The sequence below is a fragment of the Myodes glareolus genome, chromosome 11, assembly GCF_982192425.1.
Source record: "Myodes glareolus chromosome 11, mMyoGla1.1, whole genome shotgun sequence".
In the NCBI taxonomy this organism is placed as follows: domain Eukaryota; kingdom Metazoa; phylum Chordata; class Mammalia; order Rodentia; family Cricetidae; genus Myodes; species Myodes glareolus.
In genome coordinates this window covers 86,336,244-86,359,626 of record NC_142036.1, presented here as the reverse complement: position 1 = coordinate 86,359,626, position 23,383 = coordinate 86,336,244, and the positions used below count along the sequence as shown (strand labels likewise).

Genomic DNA, 23,383 nt, shown 5'->3' with positions numbered 1-23,383 from the left:
TTTGTCTCTCTGAAGACATTAAGAAACTTTTTTTAAATTTACTAATTTTACTTTTCCATTCAATGGTCTTGTTTTCAAGTCGCCATATTATTCTCCATGAGTTCATGTTGCCCAGAGTGCATCAGCTGCTTAGAAACTGGCTCATGTGAATGTCACTCTTTTGATGGGTTTAGTTATTTTTATTTTTCCCAAGGAATGTTTTTTATGAAGGCCCTTGGGACAAGGCTGCAGAACTAAAGGACAAAGTGGGATGCTGAGAAGAGGAACTGGAGTGGGGATGTACAGATGTATACTGGTGCCAACCCTTGACCGCCCAGCCGTGCTTGAGTGAGCTTCAATGGCTCTTGGCTACTCTAGGGATTATTGGACCATCCCTAGGTTTCCCATCCCACGGGGGAGAATGCCAGGATGACTATCTGCCTAGAGGAATGGAGGAGAGAAAGAAAAAGAAACACAGACAGAATTTCTTCCCACCTCATGCATTGTGCCCCTCAATCTGAATAGACGCCTGAATCCCAGTAGAAGGAACTGGATGGTGGTAAACGTGGTAAATACAAGAGAGAACCTACGTGCTGCGTTAGTGCGGTGGTCGAGCATTGTTTGTGACTAGGGTCAGGTAGTGGATATTTGTGACACTCATGACCGTGTCCTGGTGTTTGACATCAGCGAGTCCTTGCACGCACCTCACCCCCTATAGCTGTGTCCTCTTACCCCATAGCATACTTCACCCTACTTGATATGGGGAAACAACTCAAGCAACCAGTCTTTAGCCCCTCACCTGTGATCTGCAGAGGCTCCTGGGTTTATTACTGGCCCTCTTGTGATTCCTTGTTTGTGGCCCTTCGCGATGAGCAGACCCTTTGTGGATGTGGCAGGCCACTGTAAAACCAAGCACCTAAGACCAGCGGAGGGCAGCCTACAAGACAGTCTTCCAGGAAAGCCCTCTGGGGACAGACGTGAGGGCCTCCCATAGGAACCCCCAGGAGGGTCTAGAAAGCATAAGCAGCTTCTCCAGAGGCAGGCACTGCCAGCTCTTCTGCAACAGCTTATTGAAGTTGAATCTTAGAAACGTTAATCATGGGAGAGGGAGAGTTGGAAGTTCACAAGTGTGAATGAAGAGGCCAAATAAAAACCCTTGACCGGAAGCCCCTAAGTCTGCTCTCCTGCTCTCAATGAGCGTCTTCACCTACTCTGTAAGGAAAAAATTGAATATGTAAATTAAATATAATTCAATATAAATCTACCATTGGGATATTTCCTCTGAGTTTTTTAACATGGGCAAAACAGTTATCTTTTTTCATTTAATATTTCCCTTTTATTAGACAAGTTATTCCTATGAGTGTGCTCTCTCTCTCCCTCTGTCTGTCTATCTGTCTCTCTCTCTCTTACACACACACACACACACACACACACACACACACATGCATGTGCATGCACACACAAAACCTGAACCAGCTTGCATGGACTGGGCTCCACAGGATAAAGCTAGGAAGTTGCTTTATTGTTCTGCTTTCAATGTAGCAATTTCTTTCATGTTTCTTCCTCACTCTTGGTGACAGTTTCTGCTCACCCTCCTTCTTGAGGTATTAAACAGGTAGTGTGCTCTGACATTGGGCTCCATGCTCCCTTTCGCCTTGAGGTTGGACCCCCAGGTCTGTCTCCTTCTTCACATCTTCCTTCTGTCCCTTGTGTCAGAGAACAGGAGGAGTGAGATGTAAAACGCAGAAAGAATCATCTTATTTAGGGGGGCTGTCTGTGAGTTTTGCCTTTTTTTCTGGGCTATTTTGTCATGGCAGTCTCCTGACACTGACTTTGTCTCTAATTGAACATCCTTGTGAGCTTTCTGACCATGACTACCGTGTCTGTCCCTGTCTCATGGCCTGCACAGGTCTTTTCTCATGGAGTTGTTCTGTGCCATCCTGTGTCACCTTTCAGTATGGGTGAGTTTTTACCAGACAACTTGTGTCTGGTGAAATTGTTTAAGGCCATTCAATCCATTGGTGATTGGCTTCTGATTCTGCTAATGTGGGCTGTACTGAGAAGTTAATCATCCTATTTGTTGGTAGCATGTTGGAGCAGGTCCACAGGTTTCTACATCTCAGGATAGGTATGAAGAGAACGTGTGTGTGTGTGTGTGTGTGTGTGTGTGTGTGTGTGTGTGTGTGTGTGTGTGTGTGTACATACATGAGAGACTTCGACAGTCACCTTTTAGTCATTCAAGTTCCATAAAAGGCAGAATTTACGTGAACAAAATAAGGCAAGTCAATTAAAGGCATTTACATGGTTTTAGTTCAGAATCAAACCTAAATGGCAATATATACAAATGGTCAAGATGTGATGTTTGATATAAAATAAACAAATTGATGCATCCCTAGCCTCACGGCTGAGCAGCAATCCACTGAACACGGTTCTTACATCCATGGAAATCCCTGTGTTACAGCAGAGCGGAGGTTGTTTTCCTCCAGAGAGCCTGTAGATGTCACTAAAGTAAACGCTCTCTTACCTCTGATTTGCTAATGGAGAACAGCTGCTCAGAAGGTGAGAATGGGTATTGTAAAGTCCATCTGTGTTACATCACATCATAAAGGAGGGGCAGAAGCTCACCTCCCTTAGCTTTCGTACCTAGCAGGATGGCCACCTCCTTCCTCCTTCCCACAAATATGTCTCCCGCAGGACTGGAGACAATAGTTTTCTCCTGTACTTTGTATCAACACTGATTCGCTAGACACTCTTTTTCAAACTAAGAACATAGCTTTCCTGTGAAAGGCTAGTCAGGTATGAGCTTTCACAGACAAGAGGCAATTTCATGTAACCCAGAGAGTATTGGTCTCTTGCATTTGATACTGTTTAGGATATGTTCAGCTGGGATCCTGTTCTGAATGGTGTTCACATTAATGTGTAGGACATTTCATCCCAGGGTGGCCAAGACTGAGCTGTACATAAGAAAATTAGCTAAGAGTGGGCACTGTAACACGAAGTGTGGAACACTCTCTCCAGGTTATCCTGTGGTTTGCTTGCCTGAGACAAGGAGCCCTCTTTAGTGACTTAGAGGGTTTAAGAGGAAACCTCAGTAACTGAGCTTGGATATAGCTGTATATATCTGTGATCTTAGCACTTGGGAGACAGGGGCAGAAGAGCCAGGAGTTCAAAGACAGCCTAGGCAATAACAGATCCTGTAAGCAGTCACAAAAAATAAAACCAAACAAAGAATAAAGAAATATAAGCAAGTAAAAGGGCAGACATGAGGATAAGGCATTTGGAAAACATAAAGTTCTGTGATAAAGATTACAGTTCAGGAGCAGACATATACAAGACTGAGAACTATTAAGAGGGTCTAAAAGAAAAGGCAATCCAGAAAGAATGGACCACGGGGACTCTTGAACAAGTGTAATTACTAATTGCATGTTCCATACAGAGGACTTGTCATTGACATAAGGCTCCTCCGCGTAGCTTCTGTTCTTTTTGGTGAGTAAGCTTGTGTGTTAGATGCAATCTTAAACTTCAAAGCAGCACAACCAGACTGTAAGCATTTAAATATTTTCCACAAATTTTAGTCCTCCTACAGGCATGTCCTAAAGAACTCTTTCTTGTGCATTATCGACAGTTACTTGAAGAGACTGTGCCCCATTTACACAACACAGAGAGGATCCCAGTGTCCCGACGGAAGGAATCTTTGCAGAGCTCTGTCTTAATGGGGCATGTTTATGTGTGGAATATTTTTGTTTACTCTTTGGCAATGTTGCTAAAAGGGTAAGATTATTCAATTTAATAGATTCAATTAATTAAAAAGTGTATTCTAAAAAGGTTTGTTTTGTTTTAAAGTTAAACACTGCATACTAGCTAGCCCCAAAAGACTTAGTTACACACTTAGGAAAAATTAAAATACGCATGTACATAAAAATGCATTCATAAGTGTTCAAAACTTGTTATGGTGCTGATGTTGGTTGTGGTTATAACAACCACAGAGTAGGAGCAAACCACATATCTGTCACCCAAAGAGTGGATGAGTTAAATGTGCTATGTTCATGCAAGGAAATAAAGGGCAATACAAGGAATATGGTGCTAATAGCTGATACAACATGGACAAACGTGAAAGCACTTCCGGGCCCATCGAACACTTGGACATTGCCACCTGTTGTCATCTACGAAGCTCAGGGTCAAGAACGGTGAATAATAAATAATAATGAAGTTAGAACACACACACACACACACACGAAAGCCTCATAATTTTAAAAGTAAATCTACAGTTTTGTGTAGCTTTGACTCCACAGCTATCCTTGGCAGCATCTAACCTGTTTTAGTTAGGGTTTCTATTGCTGTGAAGCTACACCATGGCCACAGCAACTCCTGTAAACGGAAACGTTTAATTGAGGCTGGCTTGTAAGTTCAGAGGTTCAGTCCATTATCATGGACGAAGCATGGAGGTTTGCAGACAGACATCGTAATGGAGAAGGAGCTGAGAGTTCTACACTGGAATGGCAGGCAGCAGGAAGAAGTGACTGGGATTGGCTTGAGTTTCTGAAACCTCACACCCCCCAAACCCCAGTGACACACTTCCTCCACAAGGCCACACCTCCTAATAGTGCCACTCCCTATGAGCCTTTGGGGTCTGGTTTTTCTCAAACCACCACATTCCCCTCCCTGCCCCCCATGGGCTTATAGCTATATCACAATGCAAAATTCAACTTCAAACATCCCCATAGTGTATAATAGTCTCAACATTGCTTAAAACTCCAAAGTTCAATGAGACTCAAAGCAATTTTTCACTTGTAGACCCCTGTAAAATCACAAGGAGAAAGCAGATCACAGACTTGTAGCTTACAGTGGCACAGGGTATACCTTACTGCTTTGAGAGATAAGAAAAGGGAGCATAGTGAGGAAACACTGGACCAAAGCAAGACTGGAAATCAGCTGGGCAAACTCCAAACTCTGCATCTCCATATCTGATGTCCAAGTACTCCTCAGATCTCCTTTTTTTTTTTTTTTTTTTTTTTTTTTAGCTTTCTTGATGACAGCACATGTCCCTCTCTTGGGCTGGTTCCACACTCAGCAGCTCTCCTTGGCTGGTGTCCCACAGCTTGGGGTCTCCAAGTCCATCCAGGCTTCACCTTCATAGCTTCATGCAATGGCTTCTCTAGACCTCCATGCGGGACACCCCTGCTACACACCTGGCCTCGGTGGCTTTCCATAGTCGTAGAGGGAGAATCCATAACCCTTCTCCCTTTTTTTATCTCCTTCACTCTACAGCCAGTATCATGTGGCTGAACCTGCCAAGTTCTGCTGCTTGCTGGGGCTGGAATGTGGTGGCCCCTTCATTCAAATCTCACTTTTACCAGCTTCTCATTTTTAATGGTTTATTCATTGTCCAAGCTTGGCTGTCCTGTTACTCTCTCTCTTGACCAGGTGGCCTCAAACTCAAGATCCACCAACCTCTGCCTTCTGAGTTCTGGGATTAAAGATATGTACCACCACACCTGGCCCTAAGCTTTTTCTTAATTCTTTTTTACTTTTCTTTAATTCCTTTTCCTAAGTTGGAATCAATCTTAGGTGAGTGGGTTCTTCTCTGAGGTCCCCACTTTCTTTATTTCACTTAGTATCAGGATTTTTTTTAATATGTTCACACTTCCTGGAGCCTCTTTCCTCCTCGAACTGTATATTTGAATTTTTTTCTTGATCAATTTTCTCCTTTTTATTATAGTTCTGAATGAATGTGGCCACTAATAGTCACACAACACAGGCAATACTGGAAATGTCCACTGTAAGAGTTGCGTATCCCCAACTCTTCACTTCAGCCTTAGATCCAGGTAGAAAGCAGACGCATTCTTTACCGAAATATCACAAGAGCGATCTTTGGGCTACACTTTAACCGTCTTCTCTGAAACCAGGATCCCACAGTTTAAATCACCCTCAGCCCAAAGGGAGAGGTGCTGCCAGGAGCTGCGGCCTTGTTGGAGGGCGTGTGCTACTGCAGGTGGGCTCTGAGGTCTCAGACACTCAAGGTAGGCCCATGGTCGCTCTCTCTCCCGTGTGCCTGCCCTTCCGCATGTGGAACTCTTGGTTCCTTTCTAGCACCATTTCTGCCTGCATGCCACCACGCTTCCCACCATGATAATGGACTAAACCTCTGAACCTGTACTCCAGCCTCAATTAAATGTTTTCCTTTATAAGAGTTGCTGTGGTCATGGAATCTCTTCACATTTTTTTTGAGGAGGGGAATACTAAAATAAAATTATATTTACAAAGAACCCATTTGCAAAAATTTGTGTATTTCTGTATTGAAATTTTACAGGAACTGAATTTAAATAATTCCTTGATTTTTTCCACGAACTCTTTTTGTTCAGAATCTGATTATCTACAGAAGTCTTAAAGCTTTGGAACATAAGCACAGTCACTGTAAGTACAAATGACTTAGGCAATAACCTCCCTTCCCAAATGACAGGGAGCAACCACATGCAGGTCCAGGCAACCCTGTTATTATACAGTGTACCCCAGTGGCCTCTAGCGCACAGTGCTAATGGTGGTCTGGTGAAGTTTTATAACAAGGAAACCGGAATAAGCTTTCCTATGCACTGTGCTCCCTCCGCAGATGGGTGCTCCCAGCCCTTCCGTAGCTGTGTGCTGTTCCTTGGTGCTTTACCATGTACCTCTGCTCTGGAAGCTCGGGATGAACCGGATTTGGCTGAGACTTCAGAAGTAGATTGGGGAGTGTCTCTGTGGCGACACTTCAGCTCGCCGTACTCTTTCGTCCACTCCTCCTACACTGCTGTTTCTAAAGTCAGTAGACAGATGTTTAAACAACACTTCTCCCCTTCAGAATGGAAAGACTAATGGAAGAAAAGATTTATATACCTATTGCAAACTCATTTAAACGTGCAGGCAGAAGGCACGTTCTTCTAGGCAGCCTAGCAGAGATAGAGAAAACCACATACACAGAAGAGTAAAATTGAAATAATCTCGAACCTCAACTCCTCCGTGAGTGCTGGAGGTCTAACTCAGGTTCTCATGCGTGTTCGAGGGAACTTTATCCCAGAGACAGCTCCTCCACACCGTCACATTTCATATGAATACTACCTCTGCTTTATCAAACACAGCTTCCGTTAGCTGAAGTCATTCTAGTTTATTGTTTGTATATTTAATTGAAGAATATTTGAGCAAGTCTAACTGTGAAAAGTCTTTCAGAGATTTCAGTTTGGGGTAGTGTATAAAAATGTAATGGTAGAAAATGTAGTTTCGTACTAAAAGGATTGAGAACTAACCCTGTGAACATTATTGTGTGTGCTATTCATTTTTGGTTTTGTTTTTTAAAAAAATCTTCCTTGTTTTATTTTTCTTGAGTTCTTCATTTTCTTCTAAATTTTATTGTCAAATTGCAATGTTCCTATTATCTTTTTTGCAAGTTGCCCTATGTTGTTTTGGGAACACAGGTACACAGAAAATCTGATAACAGTTTTGCCTCTCTCAGAAGTCAGCAGAGTCACTGGGGCAGGGCTGTGGCTTTGGTGTTTAGGGATCACCAAGGTGCTGGTCCGCAGGGATAAATGCCACTCAACATTGCATTGCTCGGCTCGGGATGTGTTGTTAACCTCTGACACCGGGTTCCGTTTTGTCTTCTTTCACATGAGTGGGAACCACTGATCAGTTATGACAGGCATCTTCTCGGTGTTTCCTGAGAACTCTGGCTTCTCTTCAACGCTCCAGCTCCTCTCCCCAGACTCCCACAGTAGCCTCAGCTAGTCCTCACCTGTGTGGTCACCTCCAGTTCACATTTGCTGTCTTGTCATCATTTTTCTTTTAATTCTCCAGATCTTTGAGCATTTTTCATCTCATCAATTTCCTGGATCCAGAATGACACTCCACTTCATCATTTTCCGTCTTTATGTTGGATCAAACTCACTAAGTTTTTTTTTTCCTTTGGGGATTTTCAGTTTGTTTCTTTCTTTCTTCTTCTTCTTCTTCTTTTTTTTTTTACATTTATTTTTAGCCTACTGTAGCACTATTAAATCCAGACTTCCTCCCAGTTAATCCCGAGTTTCTGTGGATTATCTCATCATCATATCCAAACATACTTGCCAAATATACAGTCTTCCTCTTGGCGTGGGTCAATCCCCCTGATCTTTTATGAGCCGCACTGAGACCTTTGAAGTAGAAATCCCTCTCCCCACTGCTGGCAGCAGGCAGATGCACAGCTGCCTGGGGCTGATGTTGGGGAGAGATGGACAGGCATCATTGCCAAATAACTGTGGCATGGTAAACAATGCAGAGTACCTTGCCAAAGCCTTTGCTCTTTACTGTTTGGCTCTGAAGGCAATGAATGAGGTTAGCTATTGAGAAAAAGCTTCGATTGGGAAAGGCTAGAATCCCACCAAATACTGAAGCCAGCATAGAATCGTCTTCGTTAGCAGAGTATGTGAGACACTTTTATAAGGAAACCATTGTCGTTCTGTACTGGCTACAGATATCCTTTCAGTCCGGAGAATTTATTTGCTCTGACTTTCTCACATTAAGGTGGCTAGGTCTGGACTGAATGCGGCCACCACTGTGAATCCCAGCAGAGTACACAGAATTTACAGCTGTTTCCATGCAGTGTGGACCGTATAGATAGACCACATGGAAGGGAGACAACAGATTTGGGGCTAAATGTCCGAAATTAGAAATTACCTTTGTGCAGCGTATTGTAAGCAACAGCATAAAGGCCCCAGTGAAGCCGGTATGATCTGACGATCTGGTTAGGAGCCTCCTTAGATGGCTCCTTCAGGAGCTTCTGTTGAGGGTGCCCCCACTGAGCAGGCAGCATGGGAGTCAGCGTACAATGATCTGAAGCCGCCTGGGGTAAATTTGCACCTGCTTAGCGTAATTTTGCTGCTTGGTGGAAAGAAACATTTTCTGGGAAGCAAACAAACGTTCTCTGGGAAAAAGCGCTTGCATAACAGTGTTACTGATAGTCCACATTTGCACAGGAAAAAAGCAGAAAGACCTATGCTCTCTGTCCCTAAGCAAGTGTGCAGGAATTGATCACCAGAGAGTACTGTGGCCAGGCCAGCCTCTGGTTAATATATGAAAGAATACAGTTGCCCAGAGTTTACTCTTTAGATACTAGGCTTGGCTGCTGGAGGACTGTTCTAGCTAGCTCCATTTGTCTTTTATGTAGCAAGAGCTGTTTGACGATTTCAAAAGATGGACCTGGCCTGTCAGGGATGCTACAGTGCAGGCTACTTTTGCCTGTTGTTCATGAGGATTTGCTTAGTATGAATCATTGAACTGGTGCAGGATTTTTGCGAGATTTGCTGAAATTGTATGACAAGAGTTTTCAATGAACAGTCAACTTCTCACACAGTTCTCAGGAGTCTTTAAGAAACAGGATGGAGTGTGTCATTTTTTACTGGGAATGCTCTGCTCATATGCTTTAATTAGTCTTGCAAAAAATTTCTTGTGGAAAAAAATTAATCTTTAATACTTACATTTAAATTCAGTGTCTAAAGGCCCGATAGAAAAATGGCTGTGAAAATGGGAGAGGGAAGCCTCAGAATAGAGCCGTACAAGCCCAGCCTGGGCTACCCGAGGCCGTGTCTCAGAACTAGAAATGCACACCACAACAAGAAAGCAAACTGTAACTGTGGTGAATGCGGTGTCCCAACAGTCTCAGTATCTGAACACACGGTCCCCAGTCGCTGGGGTCTTTCGGTTGGTTTGGGTGGCGTGGCCCGGCTGAACGGCATCGCTGAGGCATCGCTGTGGCTGGACTTTGGGTTTCTGAGCCCGCGCCACTCCCTGTTTTCTCTCGTCTCATGCTTGCAGTTTGAGGTGTGAGCTCTCAGGGCACGGAGCCCCCAACTTCCGGCTCCCGGCTGCCATTCATCACCTATCAAGACGGAATTCTTCAGCTCTTGCTTCTCTGACGAACCCTGGAAAGATTTTTCGTTCTTTAAAAGTCATTTCTACATAGTTTCTTTTCCTTTTTCCTCTTTTTTGAGAAAGCTAGTGTAACACCCTGAGGGACAGTTATCTTTCTATTTTACCTTGTATCTATTGATTTACTGAATTTATGAACTCTCATAAGTGTTCAGTTAATGGTTTTAGGCTTCCTGGGAAGAATATAAGATAACCCATTTCCAATTTTGAAAGCTTCAGGATCTGCTTTAATTTTGTGTAGTTAGTAGAACCTTCTGGAACTATTCTAAATACTGGTGGAGATTGTGGACACTAATGGCTACTTATTATTAGTTGCTAATAGAGTTTACTAAATGGGAGAATGTTATCCAGTTTAGATACTTTTGCTTTTTTTGAGGCTTTACACCCTAGCTAACGCCTCCCCTCGGGGCTCAGTGAACAGGGAATCCCGCAGGAGAGGAGGCAGAAAGATTGGAAGACTCAGCGGGGATGGAAAGCAATGAGGAAGCCAGACTTTCTAGATACAACAGGACTGCCACACGTGAGCTCACAGAGACTGTGCAGCAAGCACAGGGCCTGGGAAGTCTAGACCAGATGGGGTCCCAGAGCTCAGAAGGGAAGGGGACCCAAGGCCCCATTCCTAACCAAGAATCACCTCCAACTAGTGACTCTGCACAAAGGGAAAATTGCTTCTCTCCAAGGGGCCTCACCAGGCACACAAACCACACTTAAGCTCAGACCCATGCCCAGCAGTACGTGGCCAACACAAAGGAACTCAAAGGTATTTGGAGGGTTTTTATTTTTTTTTTGCCTCCCAATGGTTTATCTAGACTTGATTTTTTGTTTGTTTTTTTCTTACAGGTCTTTTGCTTATATGTTGTAGTTTCTGATTTTGTTTTTATTGGCTTTCTCTTTGTACGAATATGTGTGTCCAGTGTCTTTATCTGTTTCTTAGGCCTTTTTGCTTCCCCCGTTTGTTTTGTCCTATTCCAGTTTGTTTTTGAATTATCATCATCATTGCTTTGTTCAGGTCCCTGTTTGTATTCCAATTAGAGAGAGAAAGACAGGGTATGAATTTGCATGGCAGGGTATGTGGGGAAGACCAGAGAGGAGTTGGGAGACAGGAAACCATAATCCATATATTATTTGAAAAAAATCTATTTTCAATAAAAGAAATTTGAAAGGAGGAGTAGGATTTACTATCATCAAAATGATTATTAGCAGCTGGTGATATAATCGCATACTTTGTGTGTCTGCTGTGAGTCTTCATAAAATATGTCACACAAAAACATTCTTCTTTAAGAGCTCCAGTTTCCCAGGAGAAAATTTCAGAACGCAAGCTCCAGGAACCAGAATATGTAGCTGACTGTGTCTTTCTTGAAGAGGCTGTGCTGCTGTGAGTTCTAAACTAATTATTGGCTGCTCATTTACTTTGTTTCTCAATCATACTGCAAATCTAAAAACCAAAATGAAAAAAATTAGATTGGGTTTTTCTTATCTTTCATTTAACTGCTGCCTCGGGCTCAGAAATGGATATTTAATCTGGAAATTTTACTGTTTCACAAAAGGACTTGCTAATGTTTTCTTTCTCATAACTTACCTCTTCTCATTCTGGTTTCAGGAAATCATCTGTGGCCAGCTTGCTGTTTTGGTATTTCTGTTAGCTCATGACTCATGACCTTTTGTCTTCCTTCCTTCATTTGGTCTTAAATCATCTTAAAGGGAGCCTATATAAACGATAAAAAGATAGGACAAATCTGACAAAGTTGTCCTCCTTTGCATGTGTCCCATGGCATGTGCACACAACTGTACATCATACCCTGCCCTGTGGGAAGTCCAAGGCCCTCCCCCCTCCATCCAGGCCTAGGAAGGTGTGCATCCAAATAGACTAGGGTCCCAAAAAGCCAGTACATGCAGTAGAAACAGGTACCAGTGTCATTATCAATGGCTTCTCAGTCAGCCCCCGTTGTCAGTCACATTCAGAGAGTCTGGTTTGATCACATGCTCATTTAGTCCTGGTCCAGCTGGATTTGGTGAGCTCCTCTTAGATCAGTCACACCGTCTCAGTGGATGGATCAATCCCTCGTGGTCCTGACTTCCTTGCTCATCTTCTCCCTCCATATGCTCTTCAACTGGACCTTGGGAGCTCAGTCCATTGCTCTGATGAGGGCCCCTGTCTCTATCTCCATCCATCACTGGATGAAGGTTCTGTAGTGATATTCAAGATATTCATCAGTGTGACTGTTGGACAAGGCCAGTTCAGGCACCCTCTCCTCTGCTGTCCAAGGACCTAGCAGGGGACATCCCCATGGACACGTGGGGTCCCCTCTAGAACCAAGTGTCTTGCCAACCCTAAATATTTTTAATTTCTTCCTTTTCCTCATTCCAATTCCTTCCATGTCCCCTTGAAAGCCTCCTTCTCACTTCCTCTCAAATGAGCTTTTTTTCTTAATGATTATTGTTACACACACACATACACACACTTATATACATCCACACACATATATACACATATACAAATATACATACACACATACATATACATACACATATACATACACACATACACACATACACATATGTACACTCACATACACACATACACACAACACACACTTATATATACTTGCAAAATTATGTAAATACAATTTGTAGTATCTTTTTAGTAGTGATTGTATTTATATGATTTCAGGGCTGACCACTTGGTAATGGACAACCACTGAGGTGGCTCCCTCTCTCAGTTTTTAGCTGCCTGTAGCTCTTTGTCTAGGAGTGGGATCCTGTACAAGTTTGCTCTTCCTCATTAACAAGCCTTTTGGTATTGTCATTATTCTGGCCTTATTTAGGCAACCATATTGTTGAGGAATTGTGAGTGATGCTTGGGTCATTTCTAGGAGATATAGTATCACAACAGATTCCTGGTCCCCTGGCTCTTATAATCCTTCTACCTCCTCTTCCAAGATGTTCCCTGAACTAGAAGTGTAGCAATTATGTTGTAGATGAATCATCTGTTGTAGATGCATCTGCGGCTGGGTGCCTCACAAATCAGTTTCTCTCTGTATCTGGTCTGGTTGTGCTTTTCTGTAATGGTCTTTATCTACAGCAAAGAGAAATTGCTTTGATGAGGGCTGAGAGCTATGCTTACTTGTGATTGATAAGTTTTATGGAGCAGTTAGGAATTATACTAGTCTATGAAAGTGGTGGTAGGTTCTTCTCTGAGATTCATGGCTGCAGTAACCTTGGGTTATTGGCTAGAATTCTAATACCAGGCATGGTTTACCTCCTGTTGAGCAGATCTGAAGTCCAATCAGATAGCTATTGGTTACTGCCAAGATGTTAATGCCACTATTGCAGCTTTAGCGAAATCTTGCCCTGCTGGTCATTGTTGTAAATCATAGGTGTCCCAGCTGGGGAAGACTTTGTAGGCTTCCTTCCTTGGCAGCTGCAAAACACCTTCTGGTATGCTAAAGCTAGTCTCCAGGGAAACTGTTTTCAGGTCATGTTGGAACCCGCTGACCTGCCAAACAATACCTGAAATGGGGAGTAAGGATTAAGAAAGAAAGAGACAAAAGACAGAAGAGATGATTGGGGGGGCTCTCAGAGAATACTGCAGCAGCCCTGAATTCATTTCTTATTATAGCCCTTGTATACCCAAAGCAAAAGAGGTAGGGTTAGGGAGGGGGAGACAATCTTACCATGGTTCAAGGAATAAACAAGCATAATCAACTCCTTGGTTCTCAAAACATCTAATAACCACGCCTGTGGCCCAACATCCTGGTATGTGACCACGAGGAGCAAGAACAGGCTTGAACTCCCTGACCTTAAGTCAAGATGGAATGGAGTCACTGTGGGCTCCCACAAGATCAGATCCAGTAGGAGTCTTTAGAGTCCTGTGTTCTAAGTGGGTTTTGTCTAGGAGGAGACTAAGGGCAGCAATGATAACCTGTATTGTTTTGTAACCAACAACTTGACAGGAAGTTTCTCCAGCCTCTGTTGCCCTCCTTCAGTTAAAGTCATCTCTCCGCTTTCTCCATGCCCCCTTCAGGTCACCTGGATTCTGTAGTTCCCCTCAGGAATGTGAAACTCTCACCGTAATAGATTGAAAGAAAATATTAAACTCCAAATGAGTGAAAGAAAGAAAATAAAGAATGCAGCAGTTTGAAATATATGAGGTAGAAGCATATTGTCTGAGGAGATAATAAAGTTAATATCTGGAGAAATGGATAGAAAAAATAAGAGAAGACAAATCTATTAATATCTGACATAAAGAAAGAGGTGTCTTGATAGGTCTTACAAATTACAGATAAAAAAATTAAAGATGTCATGTTGCCTTTCAGGTTGTTGGAGGAATTCTTGCATTGGCGCCTGCCCATCTCCACCTCTCTGGATGAAACTCCTCAGCACTCTCTGCATAGGACTTCTCAGCACTCTCTGGATAGAGCTCCTCAGCGCTGGAAACAACCTAGGTGCCCCTCAATAGAAGAATGGTTAAAAAAGGTGTGGAACATATATACATTAGAATTTTACTCAGCGGTAAAAAACAATGACATCTTGAATTTTGCATGCAAATGGATGGACATAGAAAACGCTTTACTGAGTGAGGTAACCCAGACCCAAAAAGAGGAATATGGTATGTACTCACTCATAAGTGGATTCTAGCCATAGTTAAAGGTCTTTGAGCCTATAATTCGTGATCCTAGAGAAGCTAAATAAGAAGGTGAACCTGAAGAAAATCATATAGTTATCCTCCTGGATATAGGAAGTAGTCAAGATTGCAAGGCAAACTTGGGTGCACGGGGGGGGGGGGAGGTGTGTGGAAGTAAGGGGAGATGGTTAGAGAGAAGGGAGAGGGGGAGGATTGGGGATGGTGTGGGGGAATGAGATAGGGGGAGGAAGGACGGATATGGGAGCAGGCAAGTATATATCTCAACTAAGGGAGCCATTTTAGGGTTGGAAAGAGACTTGTTTCTAGAGGGGTTCTCAGGCCCAAGGAGAGGTCCCCAGATTCTTCCCTGGGCAGCAGGGGAGAGGGTGCCTGAACTGGCCTTGAGCCATAACCATACTGATGAATATTTTGCATATCACCGTAGAACCTTCATCTGGCGATGGATGGAGATAGAGACAGAGACACATATTGGAACACTGGACTTAACTCCCTAGATCCAAATGAGAAGCAGAAAGAGGGAAAACGTGAGCAAGCTAGGCAGGACCAGAGGGAACCTTCATTCGACGATGGATGGCGATGCAGACGGAGACCCACATTGGAGCACCGGACTGAGCCCCCCAAGGTCCAAATGAGGAGCAGAAGGAGGAAGAACATGAAAAAGGAAATCAGGACCGCGAGGGATGCGTTCACCCACTGATATAAGGGGACTGATCAAATGAGAGCTCACCAAAGCCAGCTGGACTGGGACTGAACGAGCATGTGATCAAACCGGATTCTCTGAATGTGGCTGACATGGGGGCTGACTGAGAAGCCATTGACAATGGCACTGGGTCTTGTTTCATCTGCATGTACTGGCTGTTTGGGATCCTAGTCTGTTTGGATGCTCACCTTCCTAGGCCTGGAGGGAGAGGGGAGGAACTTGAACTTCCCACAGGGCAGGAAAACCTGACTGCTCTTTGGACTGGAGAGGGAGGAGGAGAGAGAGTGGGGGGAATGGGAGGGTATGGGGAGGAGGGGAGGAAGTGGAAATTTTTATAAACAAACAAATAAAAAAATAAATAAAAAAAGAAAAAAATTAAAAATGAAGGGATGTCAATATTACCCATACCATTAACCAGAGACTTGTAAAGGAAGCAAATTGGAGGCCAAAACTTTATAAACAGAGACACAAGCACTGTTTCCAGAGACTCCAGCAGTGTGTAGGTAGAATAACTAATCACCGCTAAGACGGATTTACTTCAGAGATGCAAGATTTTTACATCTGAAAAATATTTAGATAAAGTTTATGGAATAGATAATGTGGGTAAGCAAAAACCTTGATTTCACCCCCTTAAATGTAGAATATGTTTGATATAATTTAATAGTTGTTTATAGTAACAACTCCCCAGCTAACCAGAGAATGTTCTTGCCCTATACGCTGGATTTCCATCTGTAGAAAACCTGTGTAGAGCCTCCTTTCCAAATGTGGATGCTCAGGTAATTACTCTTACGAGAACAGGAGTAAGATTCCAAAAGCCATGGACCGCTTACAAGGAGGAAAAGCAAATCAGGTCCACAAAAAGTGTCAAGATTCTATCGGGATGGGTGTCTGCATGGAGAACTCCAATGACTCATGTACGATTACTACAGGAACTAATGTGTCCACCTGTCCACTCTGCAGCAGAGCCAGCCTGCAGCAGCCAGACTCCGCAGGAGGAAGGACAGGAGGCAGGGCAACGGGAAGACACTTCTCCAGACTCTCTCGTTTCTTTAGCTTTGCCTGGTTATCTAGTTGTGACTGTATTGTATTCCATATGCATGTCAGGAGTGAATTTTAGGTACAGACACGCACACACACAGGCACGCATACACACACAGCATACACACACAAAAAACCCACATGACTTTACTCGTTCTGATCATTAGCCATGCTGGTTAATGAGCTACTTAAAGAAAAAAAATTATGATAAAATGATGGATATATTCTGGGCCTGTATTTGAAAAGTGTTCATGTAACATTTTTAATTTCAGACTTCTTAATTCATAACAATATATGTTTTTTATTTTTATCCTTTGTCCTCAGCGTTCCAAGTGCCAGAGTTGCAAGTGTTCACCATAATATGTATGGTTTGTGAGGCCAATGATTTGTCTCACTTTGAAACCGTGTATCAAGTGTTCTTTAGGGAGATAAGTAAATATATTGATATTATTTTAATGGTCAGCATTTGTACTTAGTATTTCAGCCAACACACAGGGTTTTGAGGTGAATAATATAGTTAAAGCACACAGTACACTTTTATAGGATATCACACACTGTAACCCATAAGAAAGGGGGTCTTAAAAGCTTGTTTGCATGGTTGCTTGTTTATTACTCATGTTTACTCAATCCAAGACTTGGAGAGACCCCACTCTAAGCATCTGTGGGTATCCCTTTCATCCACTTCCGACAAAAGCTACTGTGTGTTTGCAGTTCATGTCTCCTGGCCTGAAGTCCTCTCCTGGTGTCTTTATACTGTAAAACTGCCAAGCTGCCTGAGAGCACGCTATCCTTGGTAATTTCACGGATGAAGAACTAACAGTGAGAGTTCTCTGAGAATAGGCAGAGAATTAATGAGATAACTCTTCTTAAATCTATCAAAAATCTGGCAAAACGCAGGGAGGTTGTTTCCTTGCTGTTTCTCATACGTGTTATTGTATCCGTGTGCCCATGACAATATGAATCAGGCATGAAGGCAAAGGACTGAGAGCATGGGGGCAGGTCATAAATATTTGAAGGGTCTGCATGCCATGAAAGAGCAGGCTTTGATATGCATCTTGGGGAGAAATAAATGGAATTCGTGGCAAAGCCATAATTTTAAGGCAGACAGCAAAGAGCTCTAAAGGGAAGGAGAAAAATTGCCTTGTGAATAACCATGCTTGTTTTGATCTGAAATTCATTGTGTGAGAGAACATGGTGGCCTTTGTGTACCTGATGTCGGAACTTGCTCTTTAAATTTTAAAGAGCTTTGGCCCATTTAGAGGTGCGGCAGCTAAGTGGAAGAGACACGGGAGCCTCTCCAATCTCAGCTGTTGCAGACTGATTGGGCATCTGACCATGAAAGTACCCCACACAAACAGAAAAGCTTTGCAACGAGTGTCAGTGAAGCCTGGAACGCTTCAGAGAGCGCAGCCTTTAAACGCCTTGTGACTACCCAGCTCCATTTTCTTATTTAGAACACAAATCAGGCTTCTTTTTGACATCACGGATATACCTCTTTGCTGATGATGGAAGGAACGTTTCCTTACTTCTGCGGTTTATTTATCTGTGTATCCCTTTTTATAGTATGTTTGTACTGTCTGGCTAGTCACTATCCCCCTTGATTATCATATGATCTTAAAGAAAGTGGGATTATTATTCATTACTGTGTTATATGTGCTTCTAATAACTGCAGCAGCCACCGTGGGCGGTAGGCCCCAGAACACTCTCATCTGCACAGTTAAAGAGGAAGCCAAATTAGTGTCATTTTAGCTTGTCTTGATTCTATAACTATAGTCAACTTCCTGATTTCTCCATGAAATTAAAGAAAAAATAAAGAAGCAAAGCTTGTTTAGGTTGCCTGTATAGACTCTTTCAATATTATTATCTTCTACAATATTTTTGATGAAATCATTTGGTCTTTACTATGTTTTTTAAGAGATCATCAAATGGCAATTTTGTTTGTGCCTAAGAATTATTATTACAAGAGCTGTTGGGATGGCTCAGTATGTAAAGATGCTTGCTACCAAGACTGACAGCCTGAGCTCTATCACTGGATACCACACAACAGGAGAGAATTAGTCACACTAGTCTCTAACTTCTCCTCATGAGTCCTGGCATACACAGCCCACCCACATATCTCCAAACACACACATCAACAAGAAAAGGAAACATTGTTACATTTTGGACATCACTACAAGCCATTTGAAGTTTGAAAGATAATATTGTCTTTAAAATCTATACCTAGATCTGATTTTCTCATCCTTTATAAAAGCCAGTTCAAAATAGGTTAAAAACCTAAATTTAAGTACTGGACTTCTAATTTACCAGAAAAAAAGCATAGGTGTTATGTTTCAAGATATAGGCATAGGCAATGGCTTTCAGAAGAGACTCCATCGCTTAGGAAGTAATTTTGAGAACTGACAAACAGGACAGCCAAGGGAACAGCAGAATGAGTATAGGCAACATAGAGAAAAGTCTTCATTAACTCAGTCTAGAACCTATCAAGAATTTAAAAAAAAATCAATCACTCCAGTGACAAATAATCCAATTAATAGATGGGCTACTTAAATGAATAGTCAGTTCTTGAATGAAGAAATACAACTTGCCAATTAACATTTGAGAAACTGATTAACATCCTTAACCATCAGGAGCATGCGAATTGAAACTACGGTGAGAGTCTAGCTCACCAGTCAGAATAGCGAGCAAAGAGACAAATGGCAAAAACACTGGCCAGGAAACAGAGAAAGAGGAACCCTTGGATACAGAGGATGCAGTTGTAAACTTGTGCACCTGTAGCTACCAAGGTTTTTCCCTTCTCCTGGTGATTCGCAGGGCCGTGTGACCTCCGGCTTCCTGGAGACTCTGCACTAGCTCTGGCTTGAGGGGATAACGTAGCAAGAACCTGGTTCTCTTTGTTATGGTGATTCCACTTGTATTCAAGGTCTTAGCAGTGGGCCCATAGCCTGGCTCCCCAGCTGATCCTGCTCCAGGCACCGGGAAGCTTTAATCTTCTCCTTTTGCTCCTGGATGGGAGGAGGCCTTGCATTTTCGGTCCTTCTAGCCCACTGGTATAAATACCCGACTTGAGTTTAATAAAGTTGCCATTTACTCTGGTAAATGAGCAAAGGTCTCTTTTGTGTGTGTTCTTTTTCAACCCTCAGGACAATCGTCCATTCTCGTGGGCCCGAGTTCAGGAAAGCGCGCAGCCTGAACCGGGTGTGGGTATCCTTTGGAAAGTGCAGACTCTTACATGCACCCACTAATGATGCCAGTGCAGAGACCACTCGAAAATCTAAGGAGGGGCTGGTAAAATGATTGGCTAACCTACATAAAGGTTATGAAGTGGATTTGAAATAATCTTTAACTGTTGGGGTCCAACCTCGATGGGTTCATACATCCCAGGGTAGGGGCGTGTGGATTAGAAATGTTAGGCAGAAAAAACAGAGATGAAAACGAAACAGGAAGACATAGGATAGAGTGGGGAGGGCAACACAGTGAATACTGAATCTGCCTATATTTATTTCTTATGATCTTTAAATATCCCAATCCAAAAGCGGGAAAAAAGCAAAAGACTTTCCATTAAGATATGAGGAGCAAAGTGATAACCATTCTAATATCCAAAACACCAAGTAACCACAGCCTAGGTCAAGATCTCCTGTTAGTAGCCACACCTTAAGTCAAATCTCCAGTCAATAACCTTGAAGGAGCAAGAACAGGTCTGAACTTTCTGTCGTTTGGTCAAGGTGGAGTGGATTCACATCCACAGGCCCCGACATATAACAATTTATTGTTTGCATCTCATTTTTCCTAAACTTGTTTTTGTGTTTATTTTATATATTATCTATTTGAAAATGGAGTCTTCTTTCATACAACACTCCTGACCACAGTTACCCCTCCTCCCACTCCTCCCAGGTCCTCCCCCTCTCCTCTTCACCATCCGCTTTCCCTCCTTCTCCTTTCAGATAAGAGAAGTATCCCAGGAGATAACAACCAAACGTAATATCAAAAATCCAAAAGGAAACAATACCAGCACCAACAAAACAGTATAACACAGCAGAAGTCCCCACGCTGAGGCGGTGAAGGCAACCTAACAGGAGGAAAGGAACCCAAGAGCGGGTAAAAGAGTTAAGGACTCGCTTCCTCCCTCAGCTATTCTGAGTTGACGAGATCTGCACCTGGCTACAGAAGGGGGGTCATTTCTCTTTTTGTACTTTCCATCCTGTGTCAGTCTTGACTCCTGAATCCTTCGGCCTGTCATCAGGCAGCCTTCCTATTGTCCCCAGAAACATCTTTGCTTCACCCAGGAGCTGTGGCAGGCCTAACTGAAGTTCTATGACTTACAGAATGTTTTCTGACTTGAGACTCCTAATTGGGCTTAACACCACTTGACAGGGCAGCAATCATGCCTTGAACCAGAAACCTGACCAACTACCAGGGACTAGTAAGTGTGTGGTTCTTAGAAGAGAATCTACTCCCACCACATTGATAGAACAGCATAATTCCTAACTATGTTCTATATCTTCTCATCATTTCCACAGAGAAGTGTAACTATCTCCATCATTAAAGATGCCTCTCTTTAAAGAAAATGGAGACCATCACAGAAAACTAAAATCAGACTCAATGCAGAGATCAACAGATCCTGGGGAGCCCAGACCCAGTGGATATATTTACATGACCTAGCCTGTACGAAGGTTCAGGGACCATTGCAGGAAGAGGGAACGGACAGGTTGTAAGAGCCAGAACACTGGAAAGTCTGCTGTGAAACAGACTCTCTCAGAAATGGCAGCATCAGTGGTCATATTAATGTGGAAGGGCATAAACTTTCACAACATTCAAATGTTAGATGAAGAATTACAGGCTGATCATGACTGCTGGTCAGGGAGAATTAGCCTCTTCAGGGGATGAGCCCCTTACTGATGATCAATACAGAGTGGTTAGCTCTCAAATCAGATACACACAAACAACAAGAATGGACTCATCAGGTTGTAGTTATATATTTGTGTATGTACACACACACACACACACACACACATGTCCATACATGTATGTAACAATAAAAAGAGGCTATTGATTTGAGAGTAGGGGTTATGGGAGGAGTCAGAGGCAGGTAACATGGAGGGCCTTAATGGAGAAAAGGGAAGGGGAAAAGTGATAAATATGCTTTAATTAAAATACATTAAAAATAAAGTGTTTTTTGTTGTAGAGGACAAAAAATTCTGTTTTTATCACTTATATCAGAAAAATATTACTGGGCAATATACTTGGGTTACAGGTATATATTTGCATATATTAATATCTATTTGTATTACATGTATTTATTGTAAATGGATATATCTGTATCTTTGCATTATATATTTGATAAAATGGATACATTATGATAGCAATGAAAATGTAGAACTGGAAAAATATTTCATTAACTAGAGCTAAGATTTAAAGCACTAATCAGTATATTTAATTGGGAAGGTCCAGAACCACTTGTGTAGAATTTTATTAAGAGTTAGGGAATAGCTAATCTTAATTAGTGAGATGCATACTGTATTCTTGAATGAGACATAGTTTTACAAACTTAGAAATATAATGAAATTCCTGTTAGAACACCAAAACAATTTTGCTTTACTGAAGTATACTGTGATTTTTGCTTTTAAATTGGGAAAATTAAGTCTCAGATGTGGTTAGTAATTGCTTAAAAAAGTGAGGGTGAGTTTTATGAAGTTAATATGGATTCATTATGAATATAGAAAAATACACTAATGGAACAGAATGAAAAACCAAGTAATAATTATTAAAATATAAATGTATAATTTAATTTCTTGGGACATGTATGGCTCATCGAGCTGTGTGTATGCTGACAACCCCTGTGAAAGGTAAAAATTTAGAACCTTTCATCCTACCTGCCTTATGGCATAAATGGCTTGGATCTCATTTTTTCAACATCCATCCCCCCTTTAAGTTACATCTATGGGGTCTATAGATAATTAGCATTTGGCCATTTCTTGAGCTTAGAGCTTTGTCTGTCCTCAGATGCACAAGCTCAAAGGAAAACGTTGAACAGATCTTGTTTAGGAGAGGCTTACAGGATGCCAGTACCCACGCCCAGCCTGGATTGTAGTACAGTCTGACAAGGACAGAGAGTATGTTACTAGTTCCTCTCTGCACTACTGTGAGAAAACGGTCTGACCACAGAGTGCGAGATGGAATCGGCCCTTTCTCCCTTGAGCTGATTCTGTCTCTGTAGATACCATGACAGATATCGTAACAGAAAAACCATAAATGCACAGAAGTGCCTTCTCTGCAGGGGACGGTGCTAAGCCTGGAGGCTGCAACCAGCCTCTTTCTTCTGATCCCAGTGAGTATGCCCACTTTCCTTCGGGCAAACAGTGATTATTTCAGGATGAGCCCTGAAGAGCAGCTATTTTATAGAGCAGAATCACGTTATTTCCATTAGTGTTAGTGAATAAAGCAGCTAATTCATGAGGGAAGAAGGCCACTGTAATTCAGCTGCTCCTGTGTGCCATCCACAGGGAATGGGCCAAGGATGTACTTTTGTTCTGAAGACTGACCTTGGGTACCTAGTGTGGAGGTCATTTATACCCTCTCTGTCAGATTTATTTCAAAATCGAATGATTTATTTGGTGTGTGTGGGGTCAGTCTGACCTCTGCTGCATCCTTTGGCCAATATTCCCGCTTGCTGTTTATAGAATTAGGTAATGTTTAAAGGTTATGTCTTAAACTAGATGATACGTCTTAGAGTGGATGATAAAAGTGACCCAAATATCATAATAAAATATAAAAAGATAAAGAAGTACAAAAGGAACTATAAAACACTAAATTACAAGCCAAGAATCAATAAAATAAAAAGATAATGAAAACTGGAAGATTAAAGAAACTCTTTGAATTAAAGAGCGAATATTAGCTGTGATAAGTCCGAGGACAGGGTGTGTACACTAAGAACTTGGGATAACAGTGGTTAGAATAATAATGAGGGCAGAGTCCTGTTGTTAAATGGACCATCTGGGCTGAGGCTGTGGGCATCTCCAAGCATCAGCCTCCACTCTTGACTGCAACTCTGAGTCTTGACAGTCGTTCTTGGTTCCCAGATAGGTGGTTTCATC

At 42.3% G+C, this 23,383-nt stretch overlaps 1 long non-coding RNA gene across 1 annotated transcript; it reads right to left on the bottom strand.

Annotated features, from left to right (window-relative positions):
- Positions 1-1,480: 1,480 nt before the first annotated feature.
- On the bottom strand, positions 1,481-8,851 carry LOC148120553 (uncharacterized). Its single transcript, XR_015739337.1, has 2 exons — positions 8,659-8,851; positions 1,481-1,685 (listed from the first exon to the last, which is right to left on the bottom strand). It is a non-coding gene; the product is annotated as an uncharacterized LOC148120553 (long non-coding RNA).
- Positions 8,852-23,383: the final 14,532 nt, after the last annotated feature.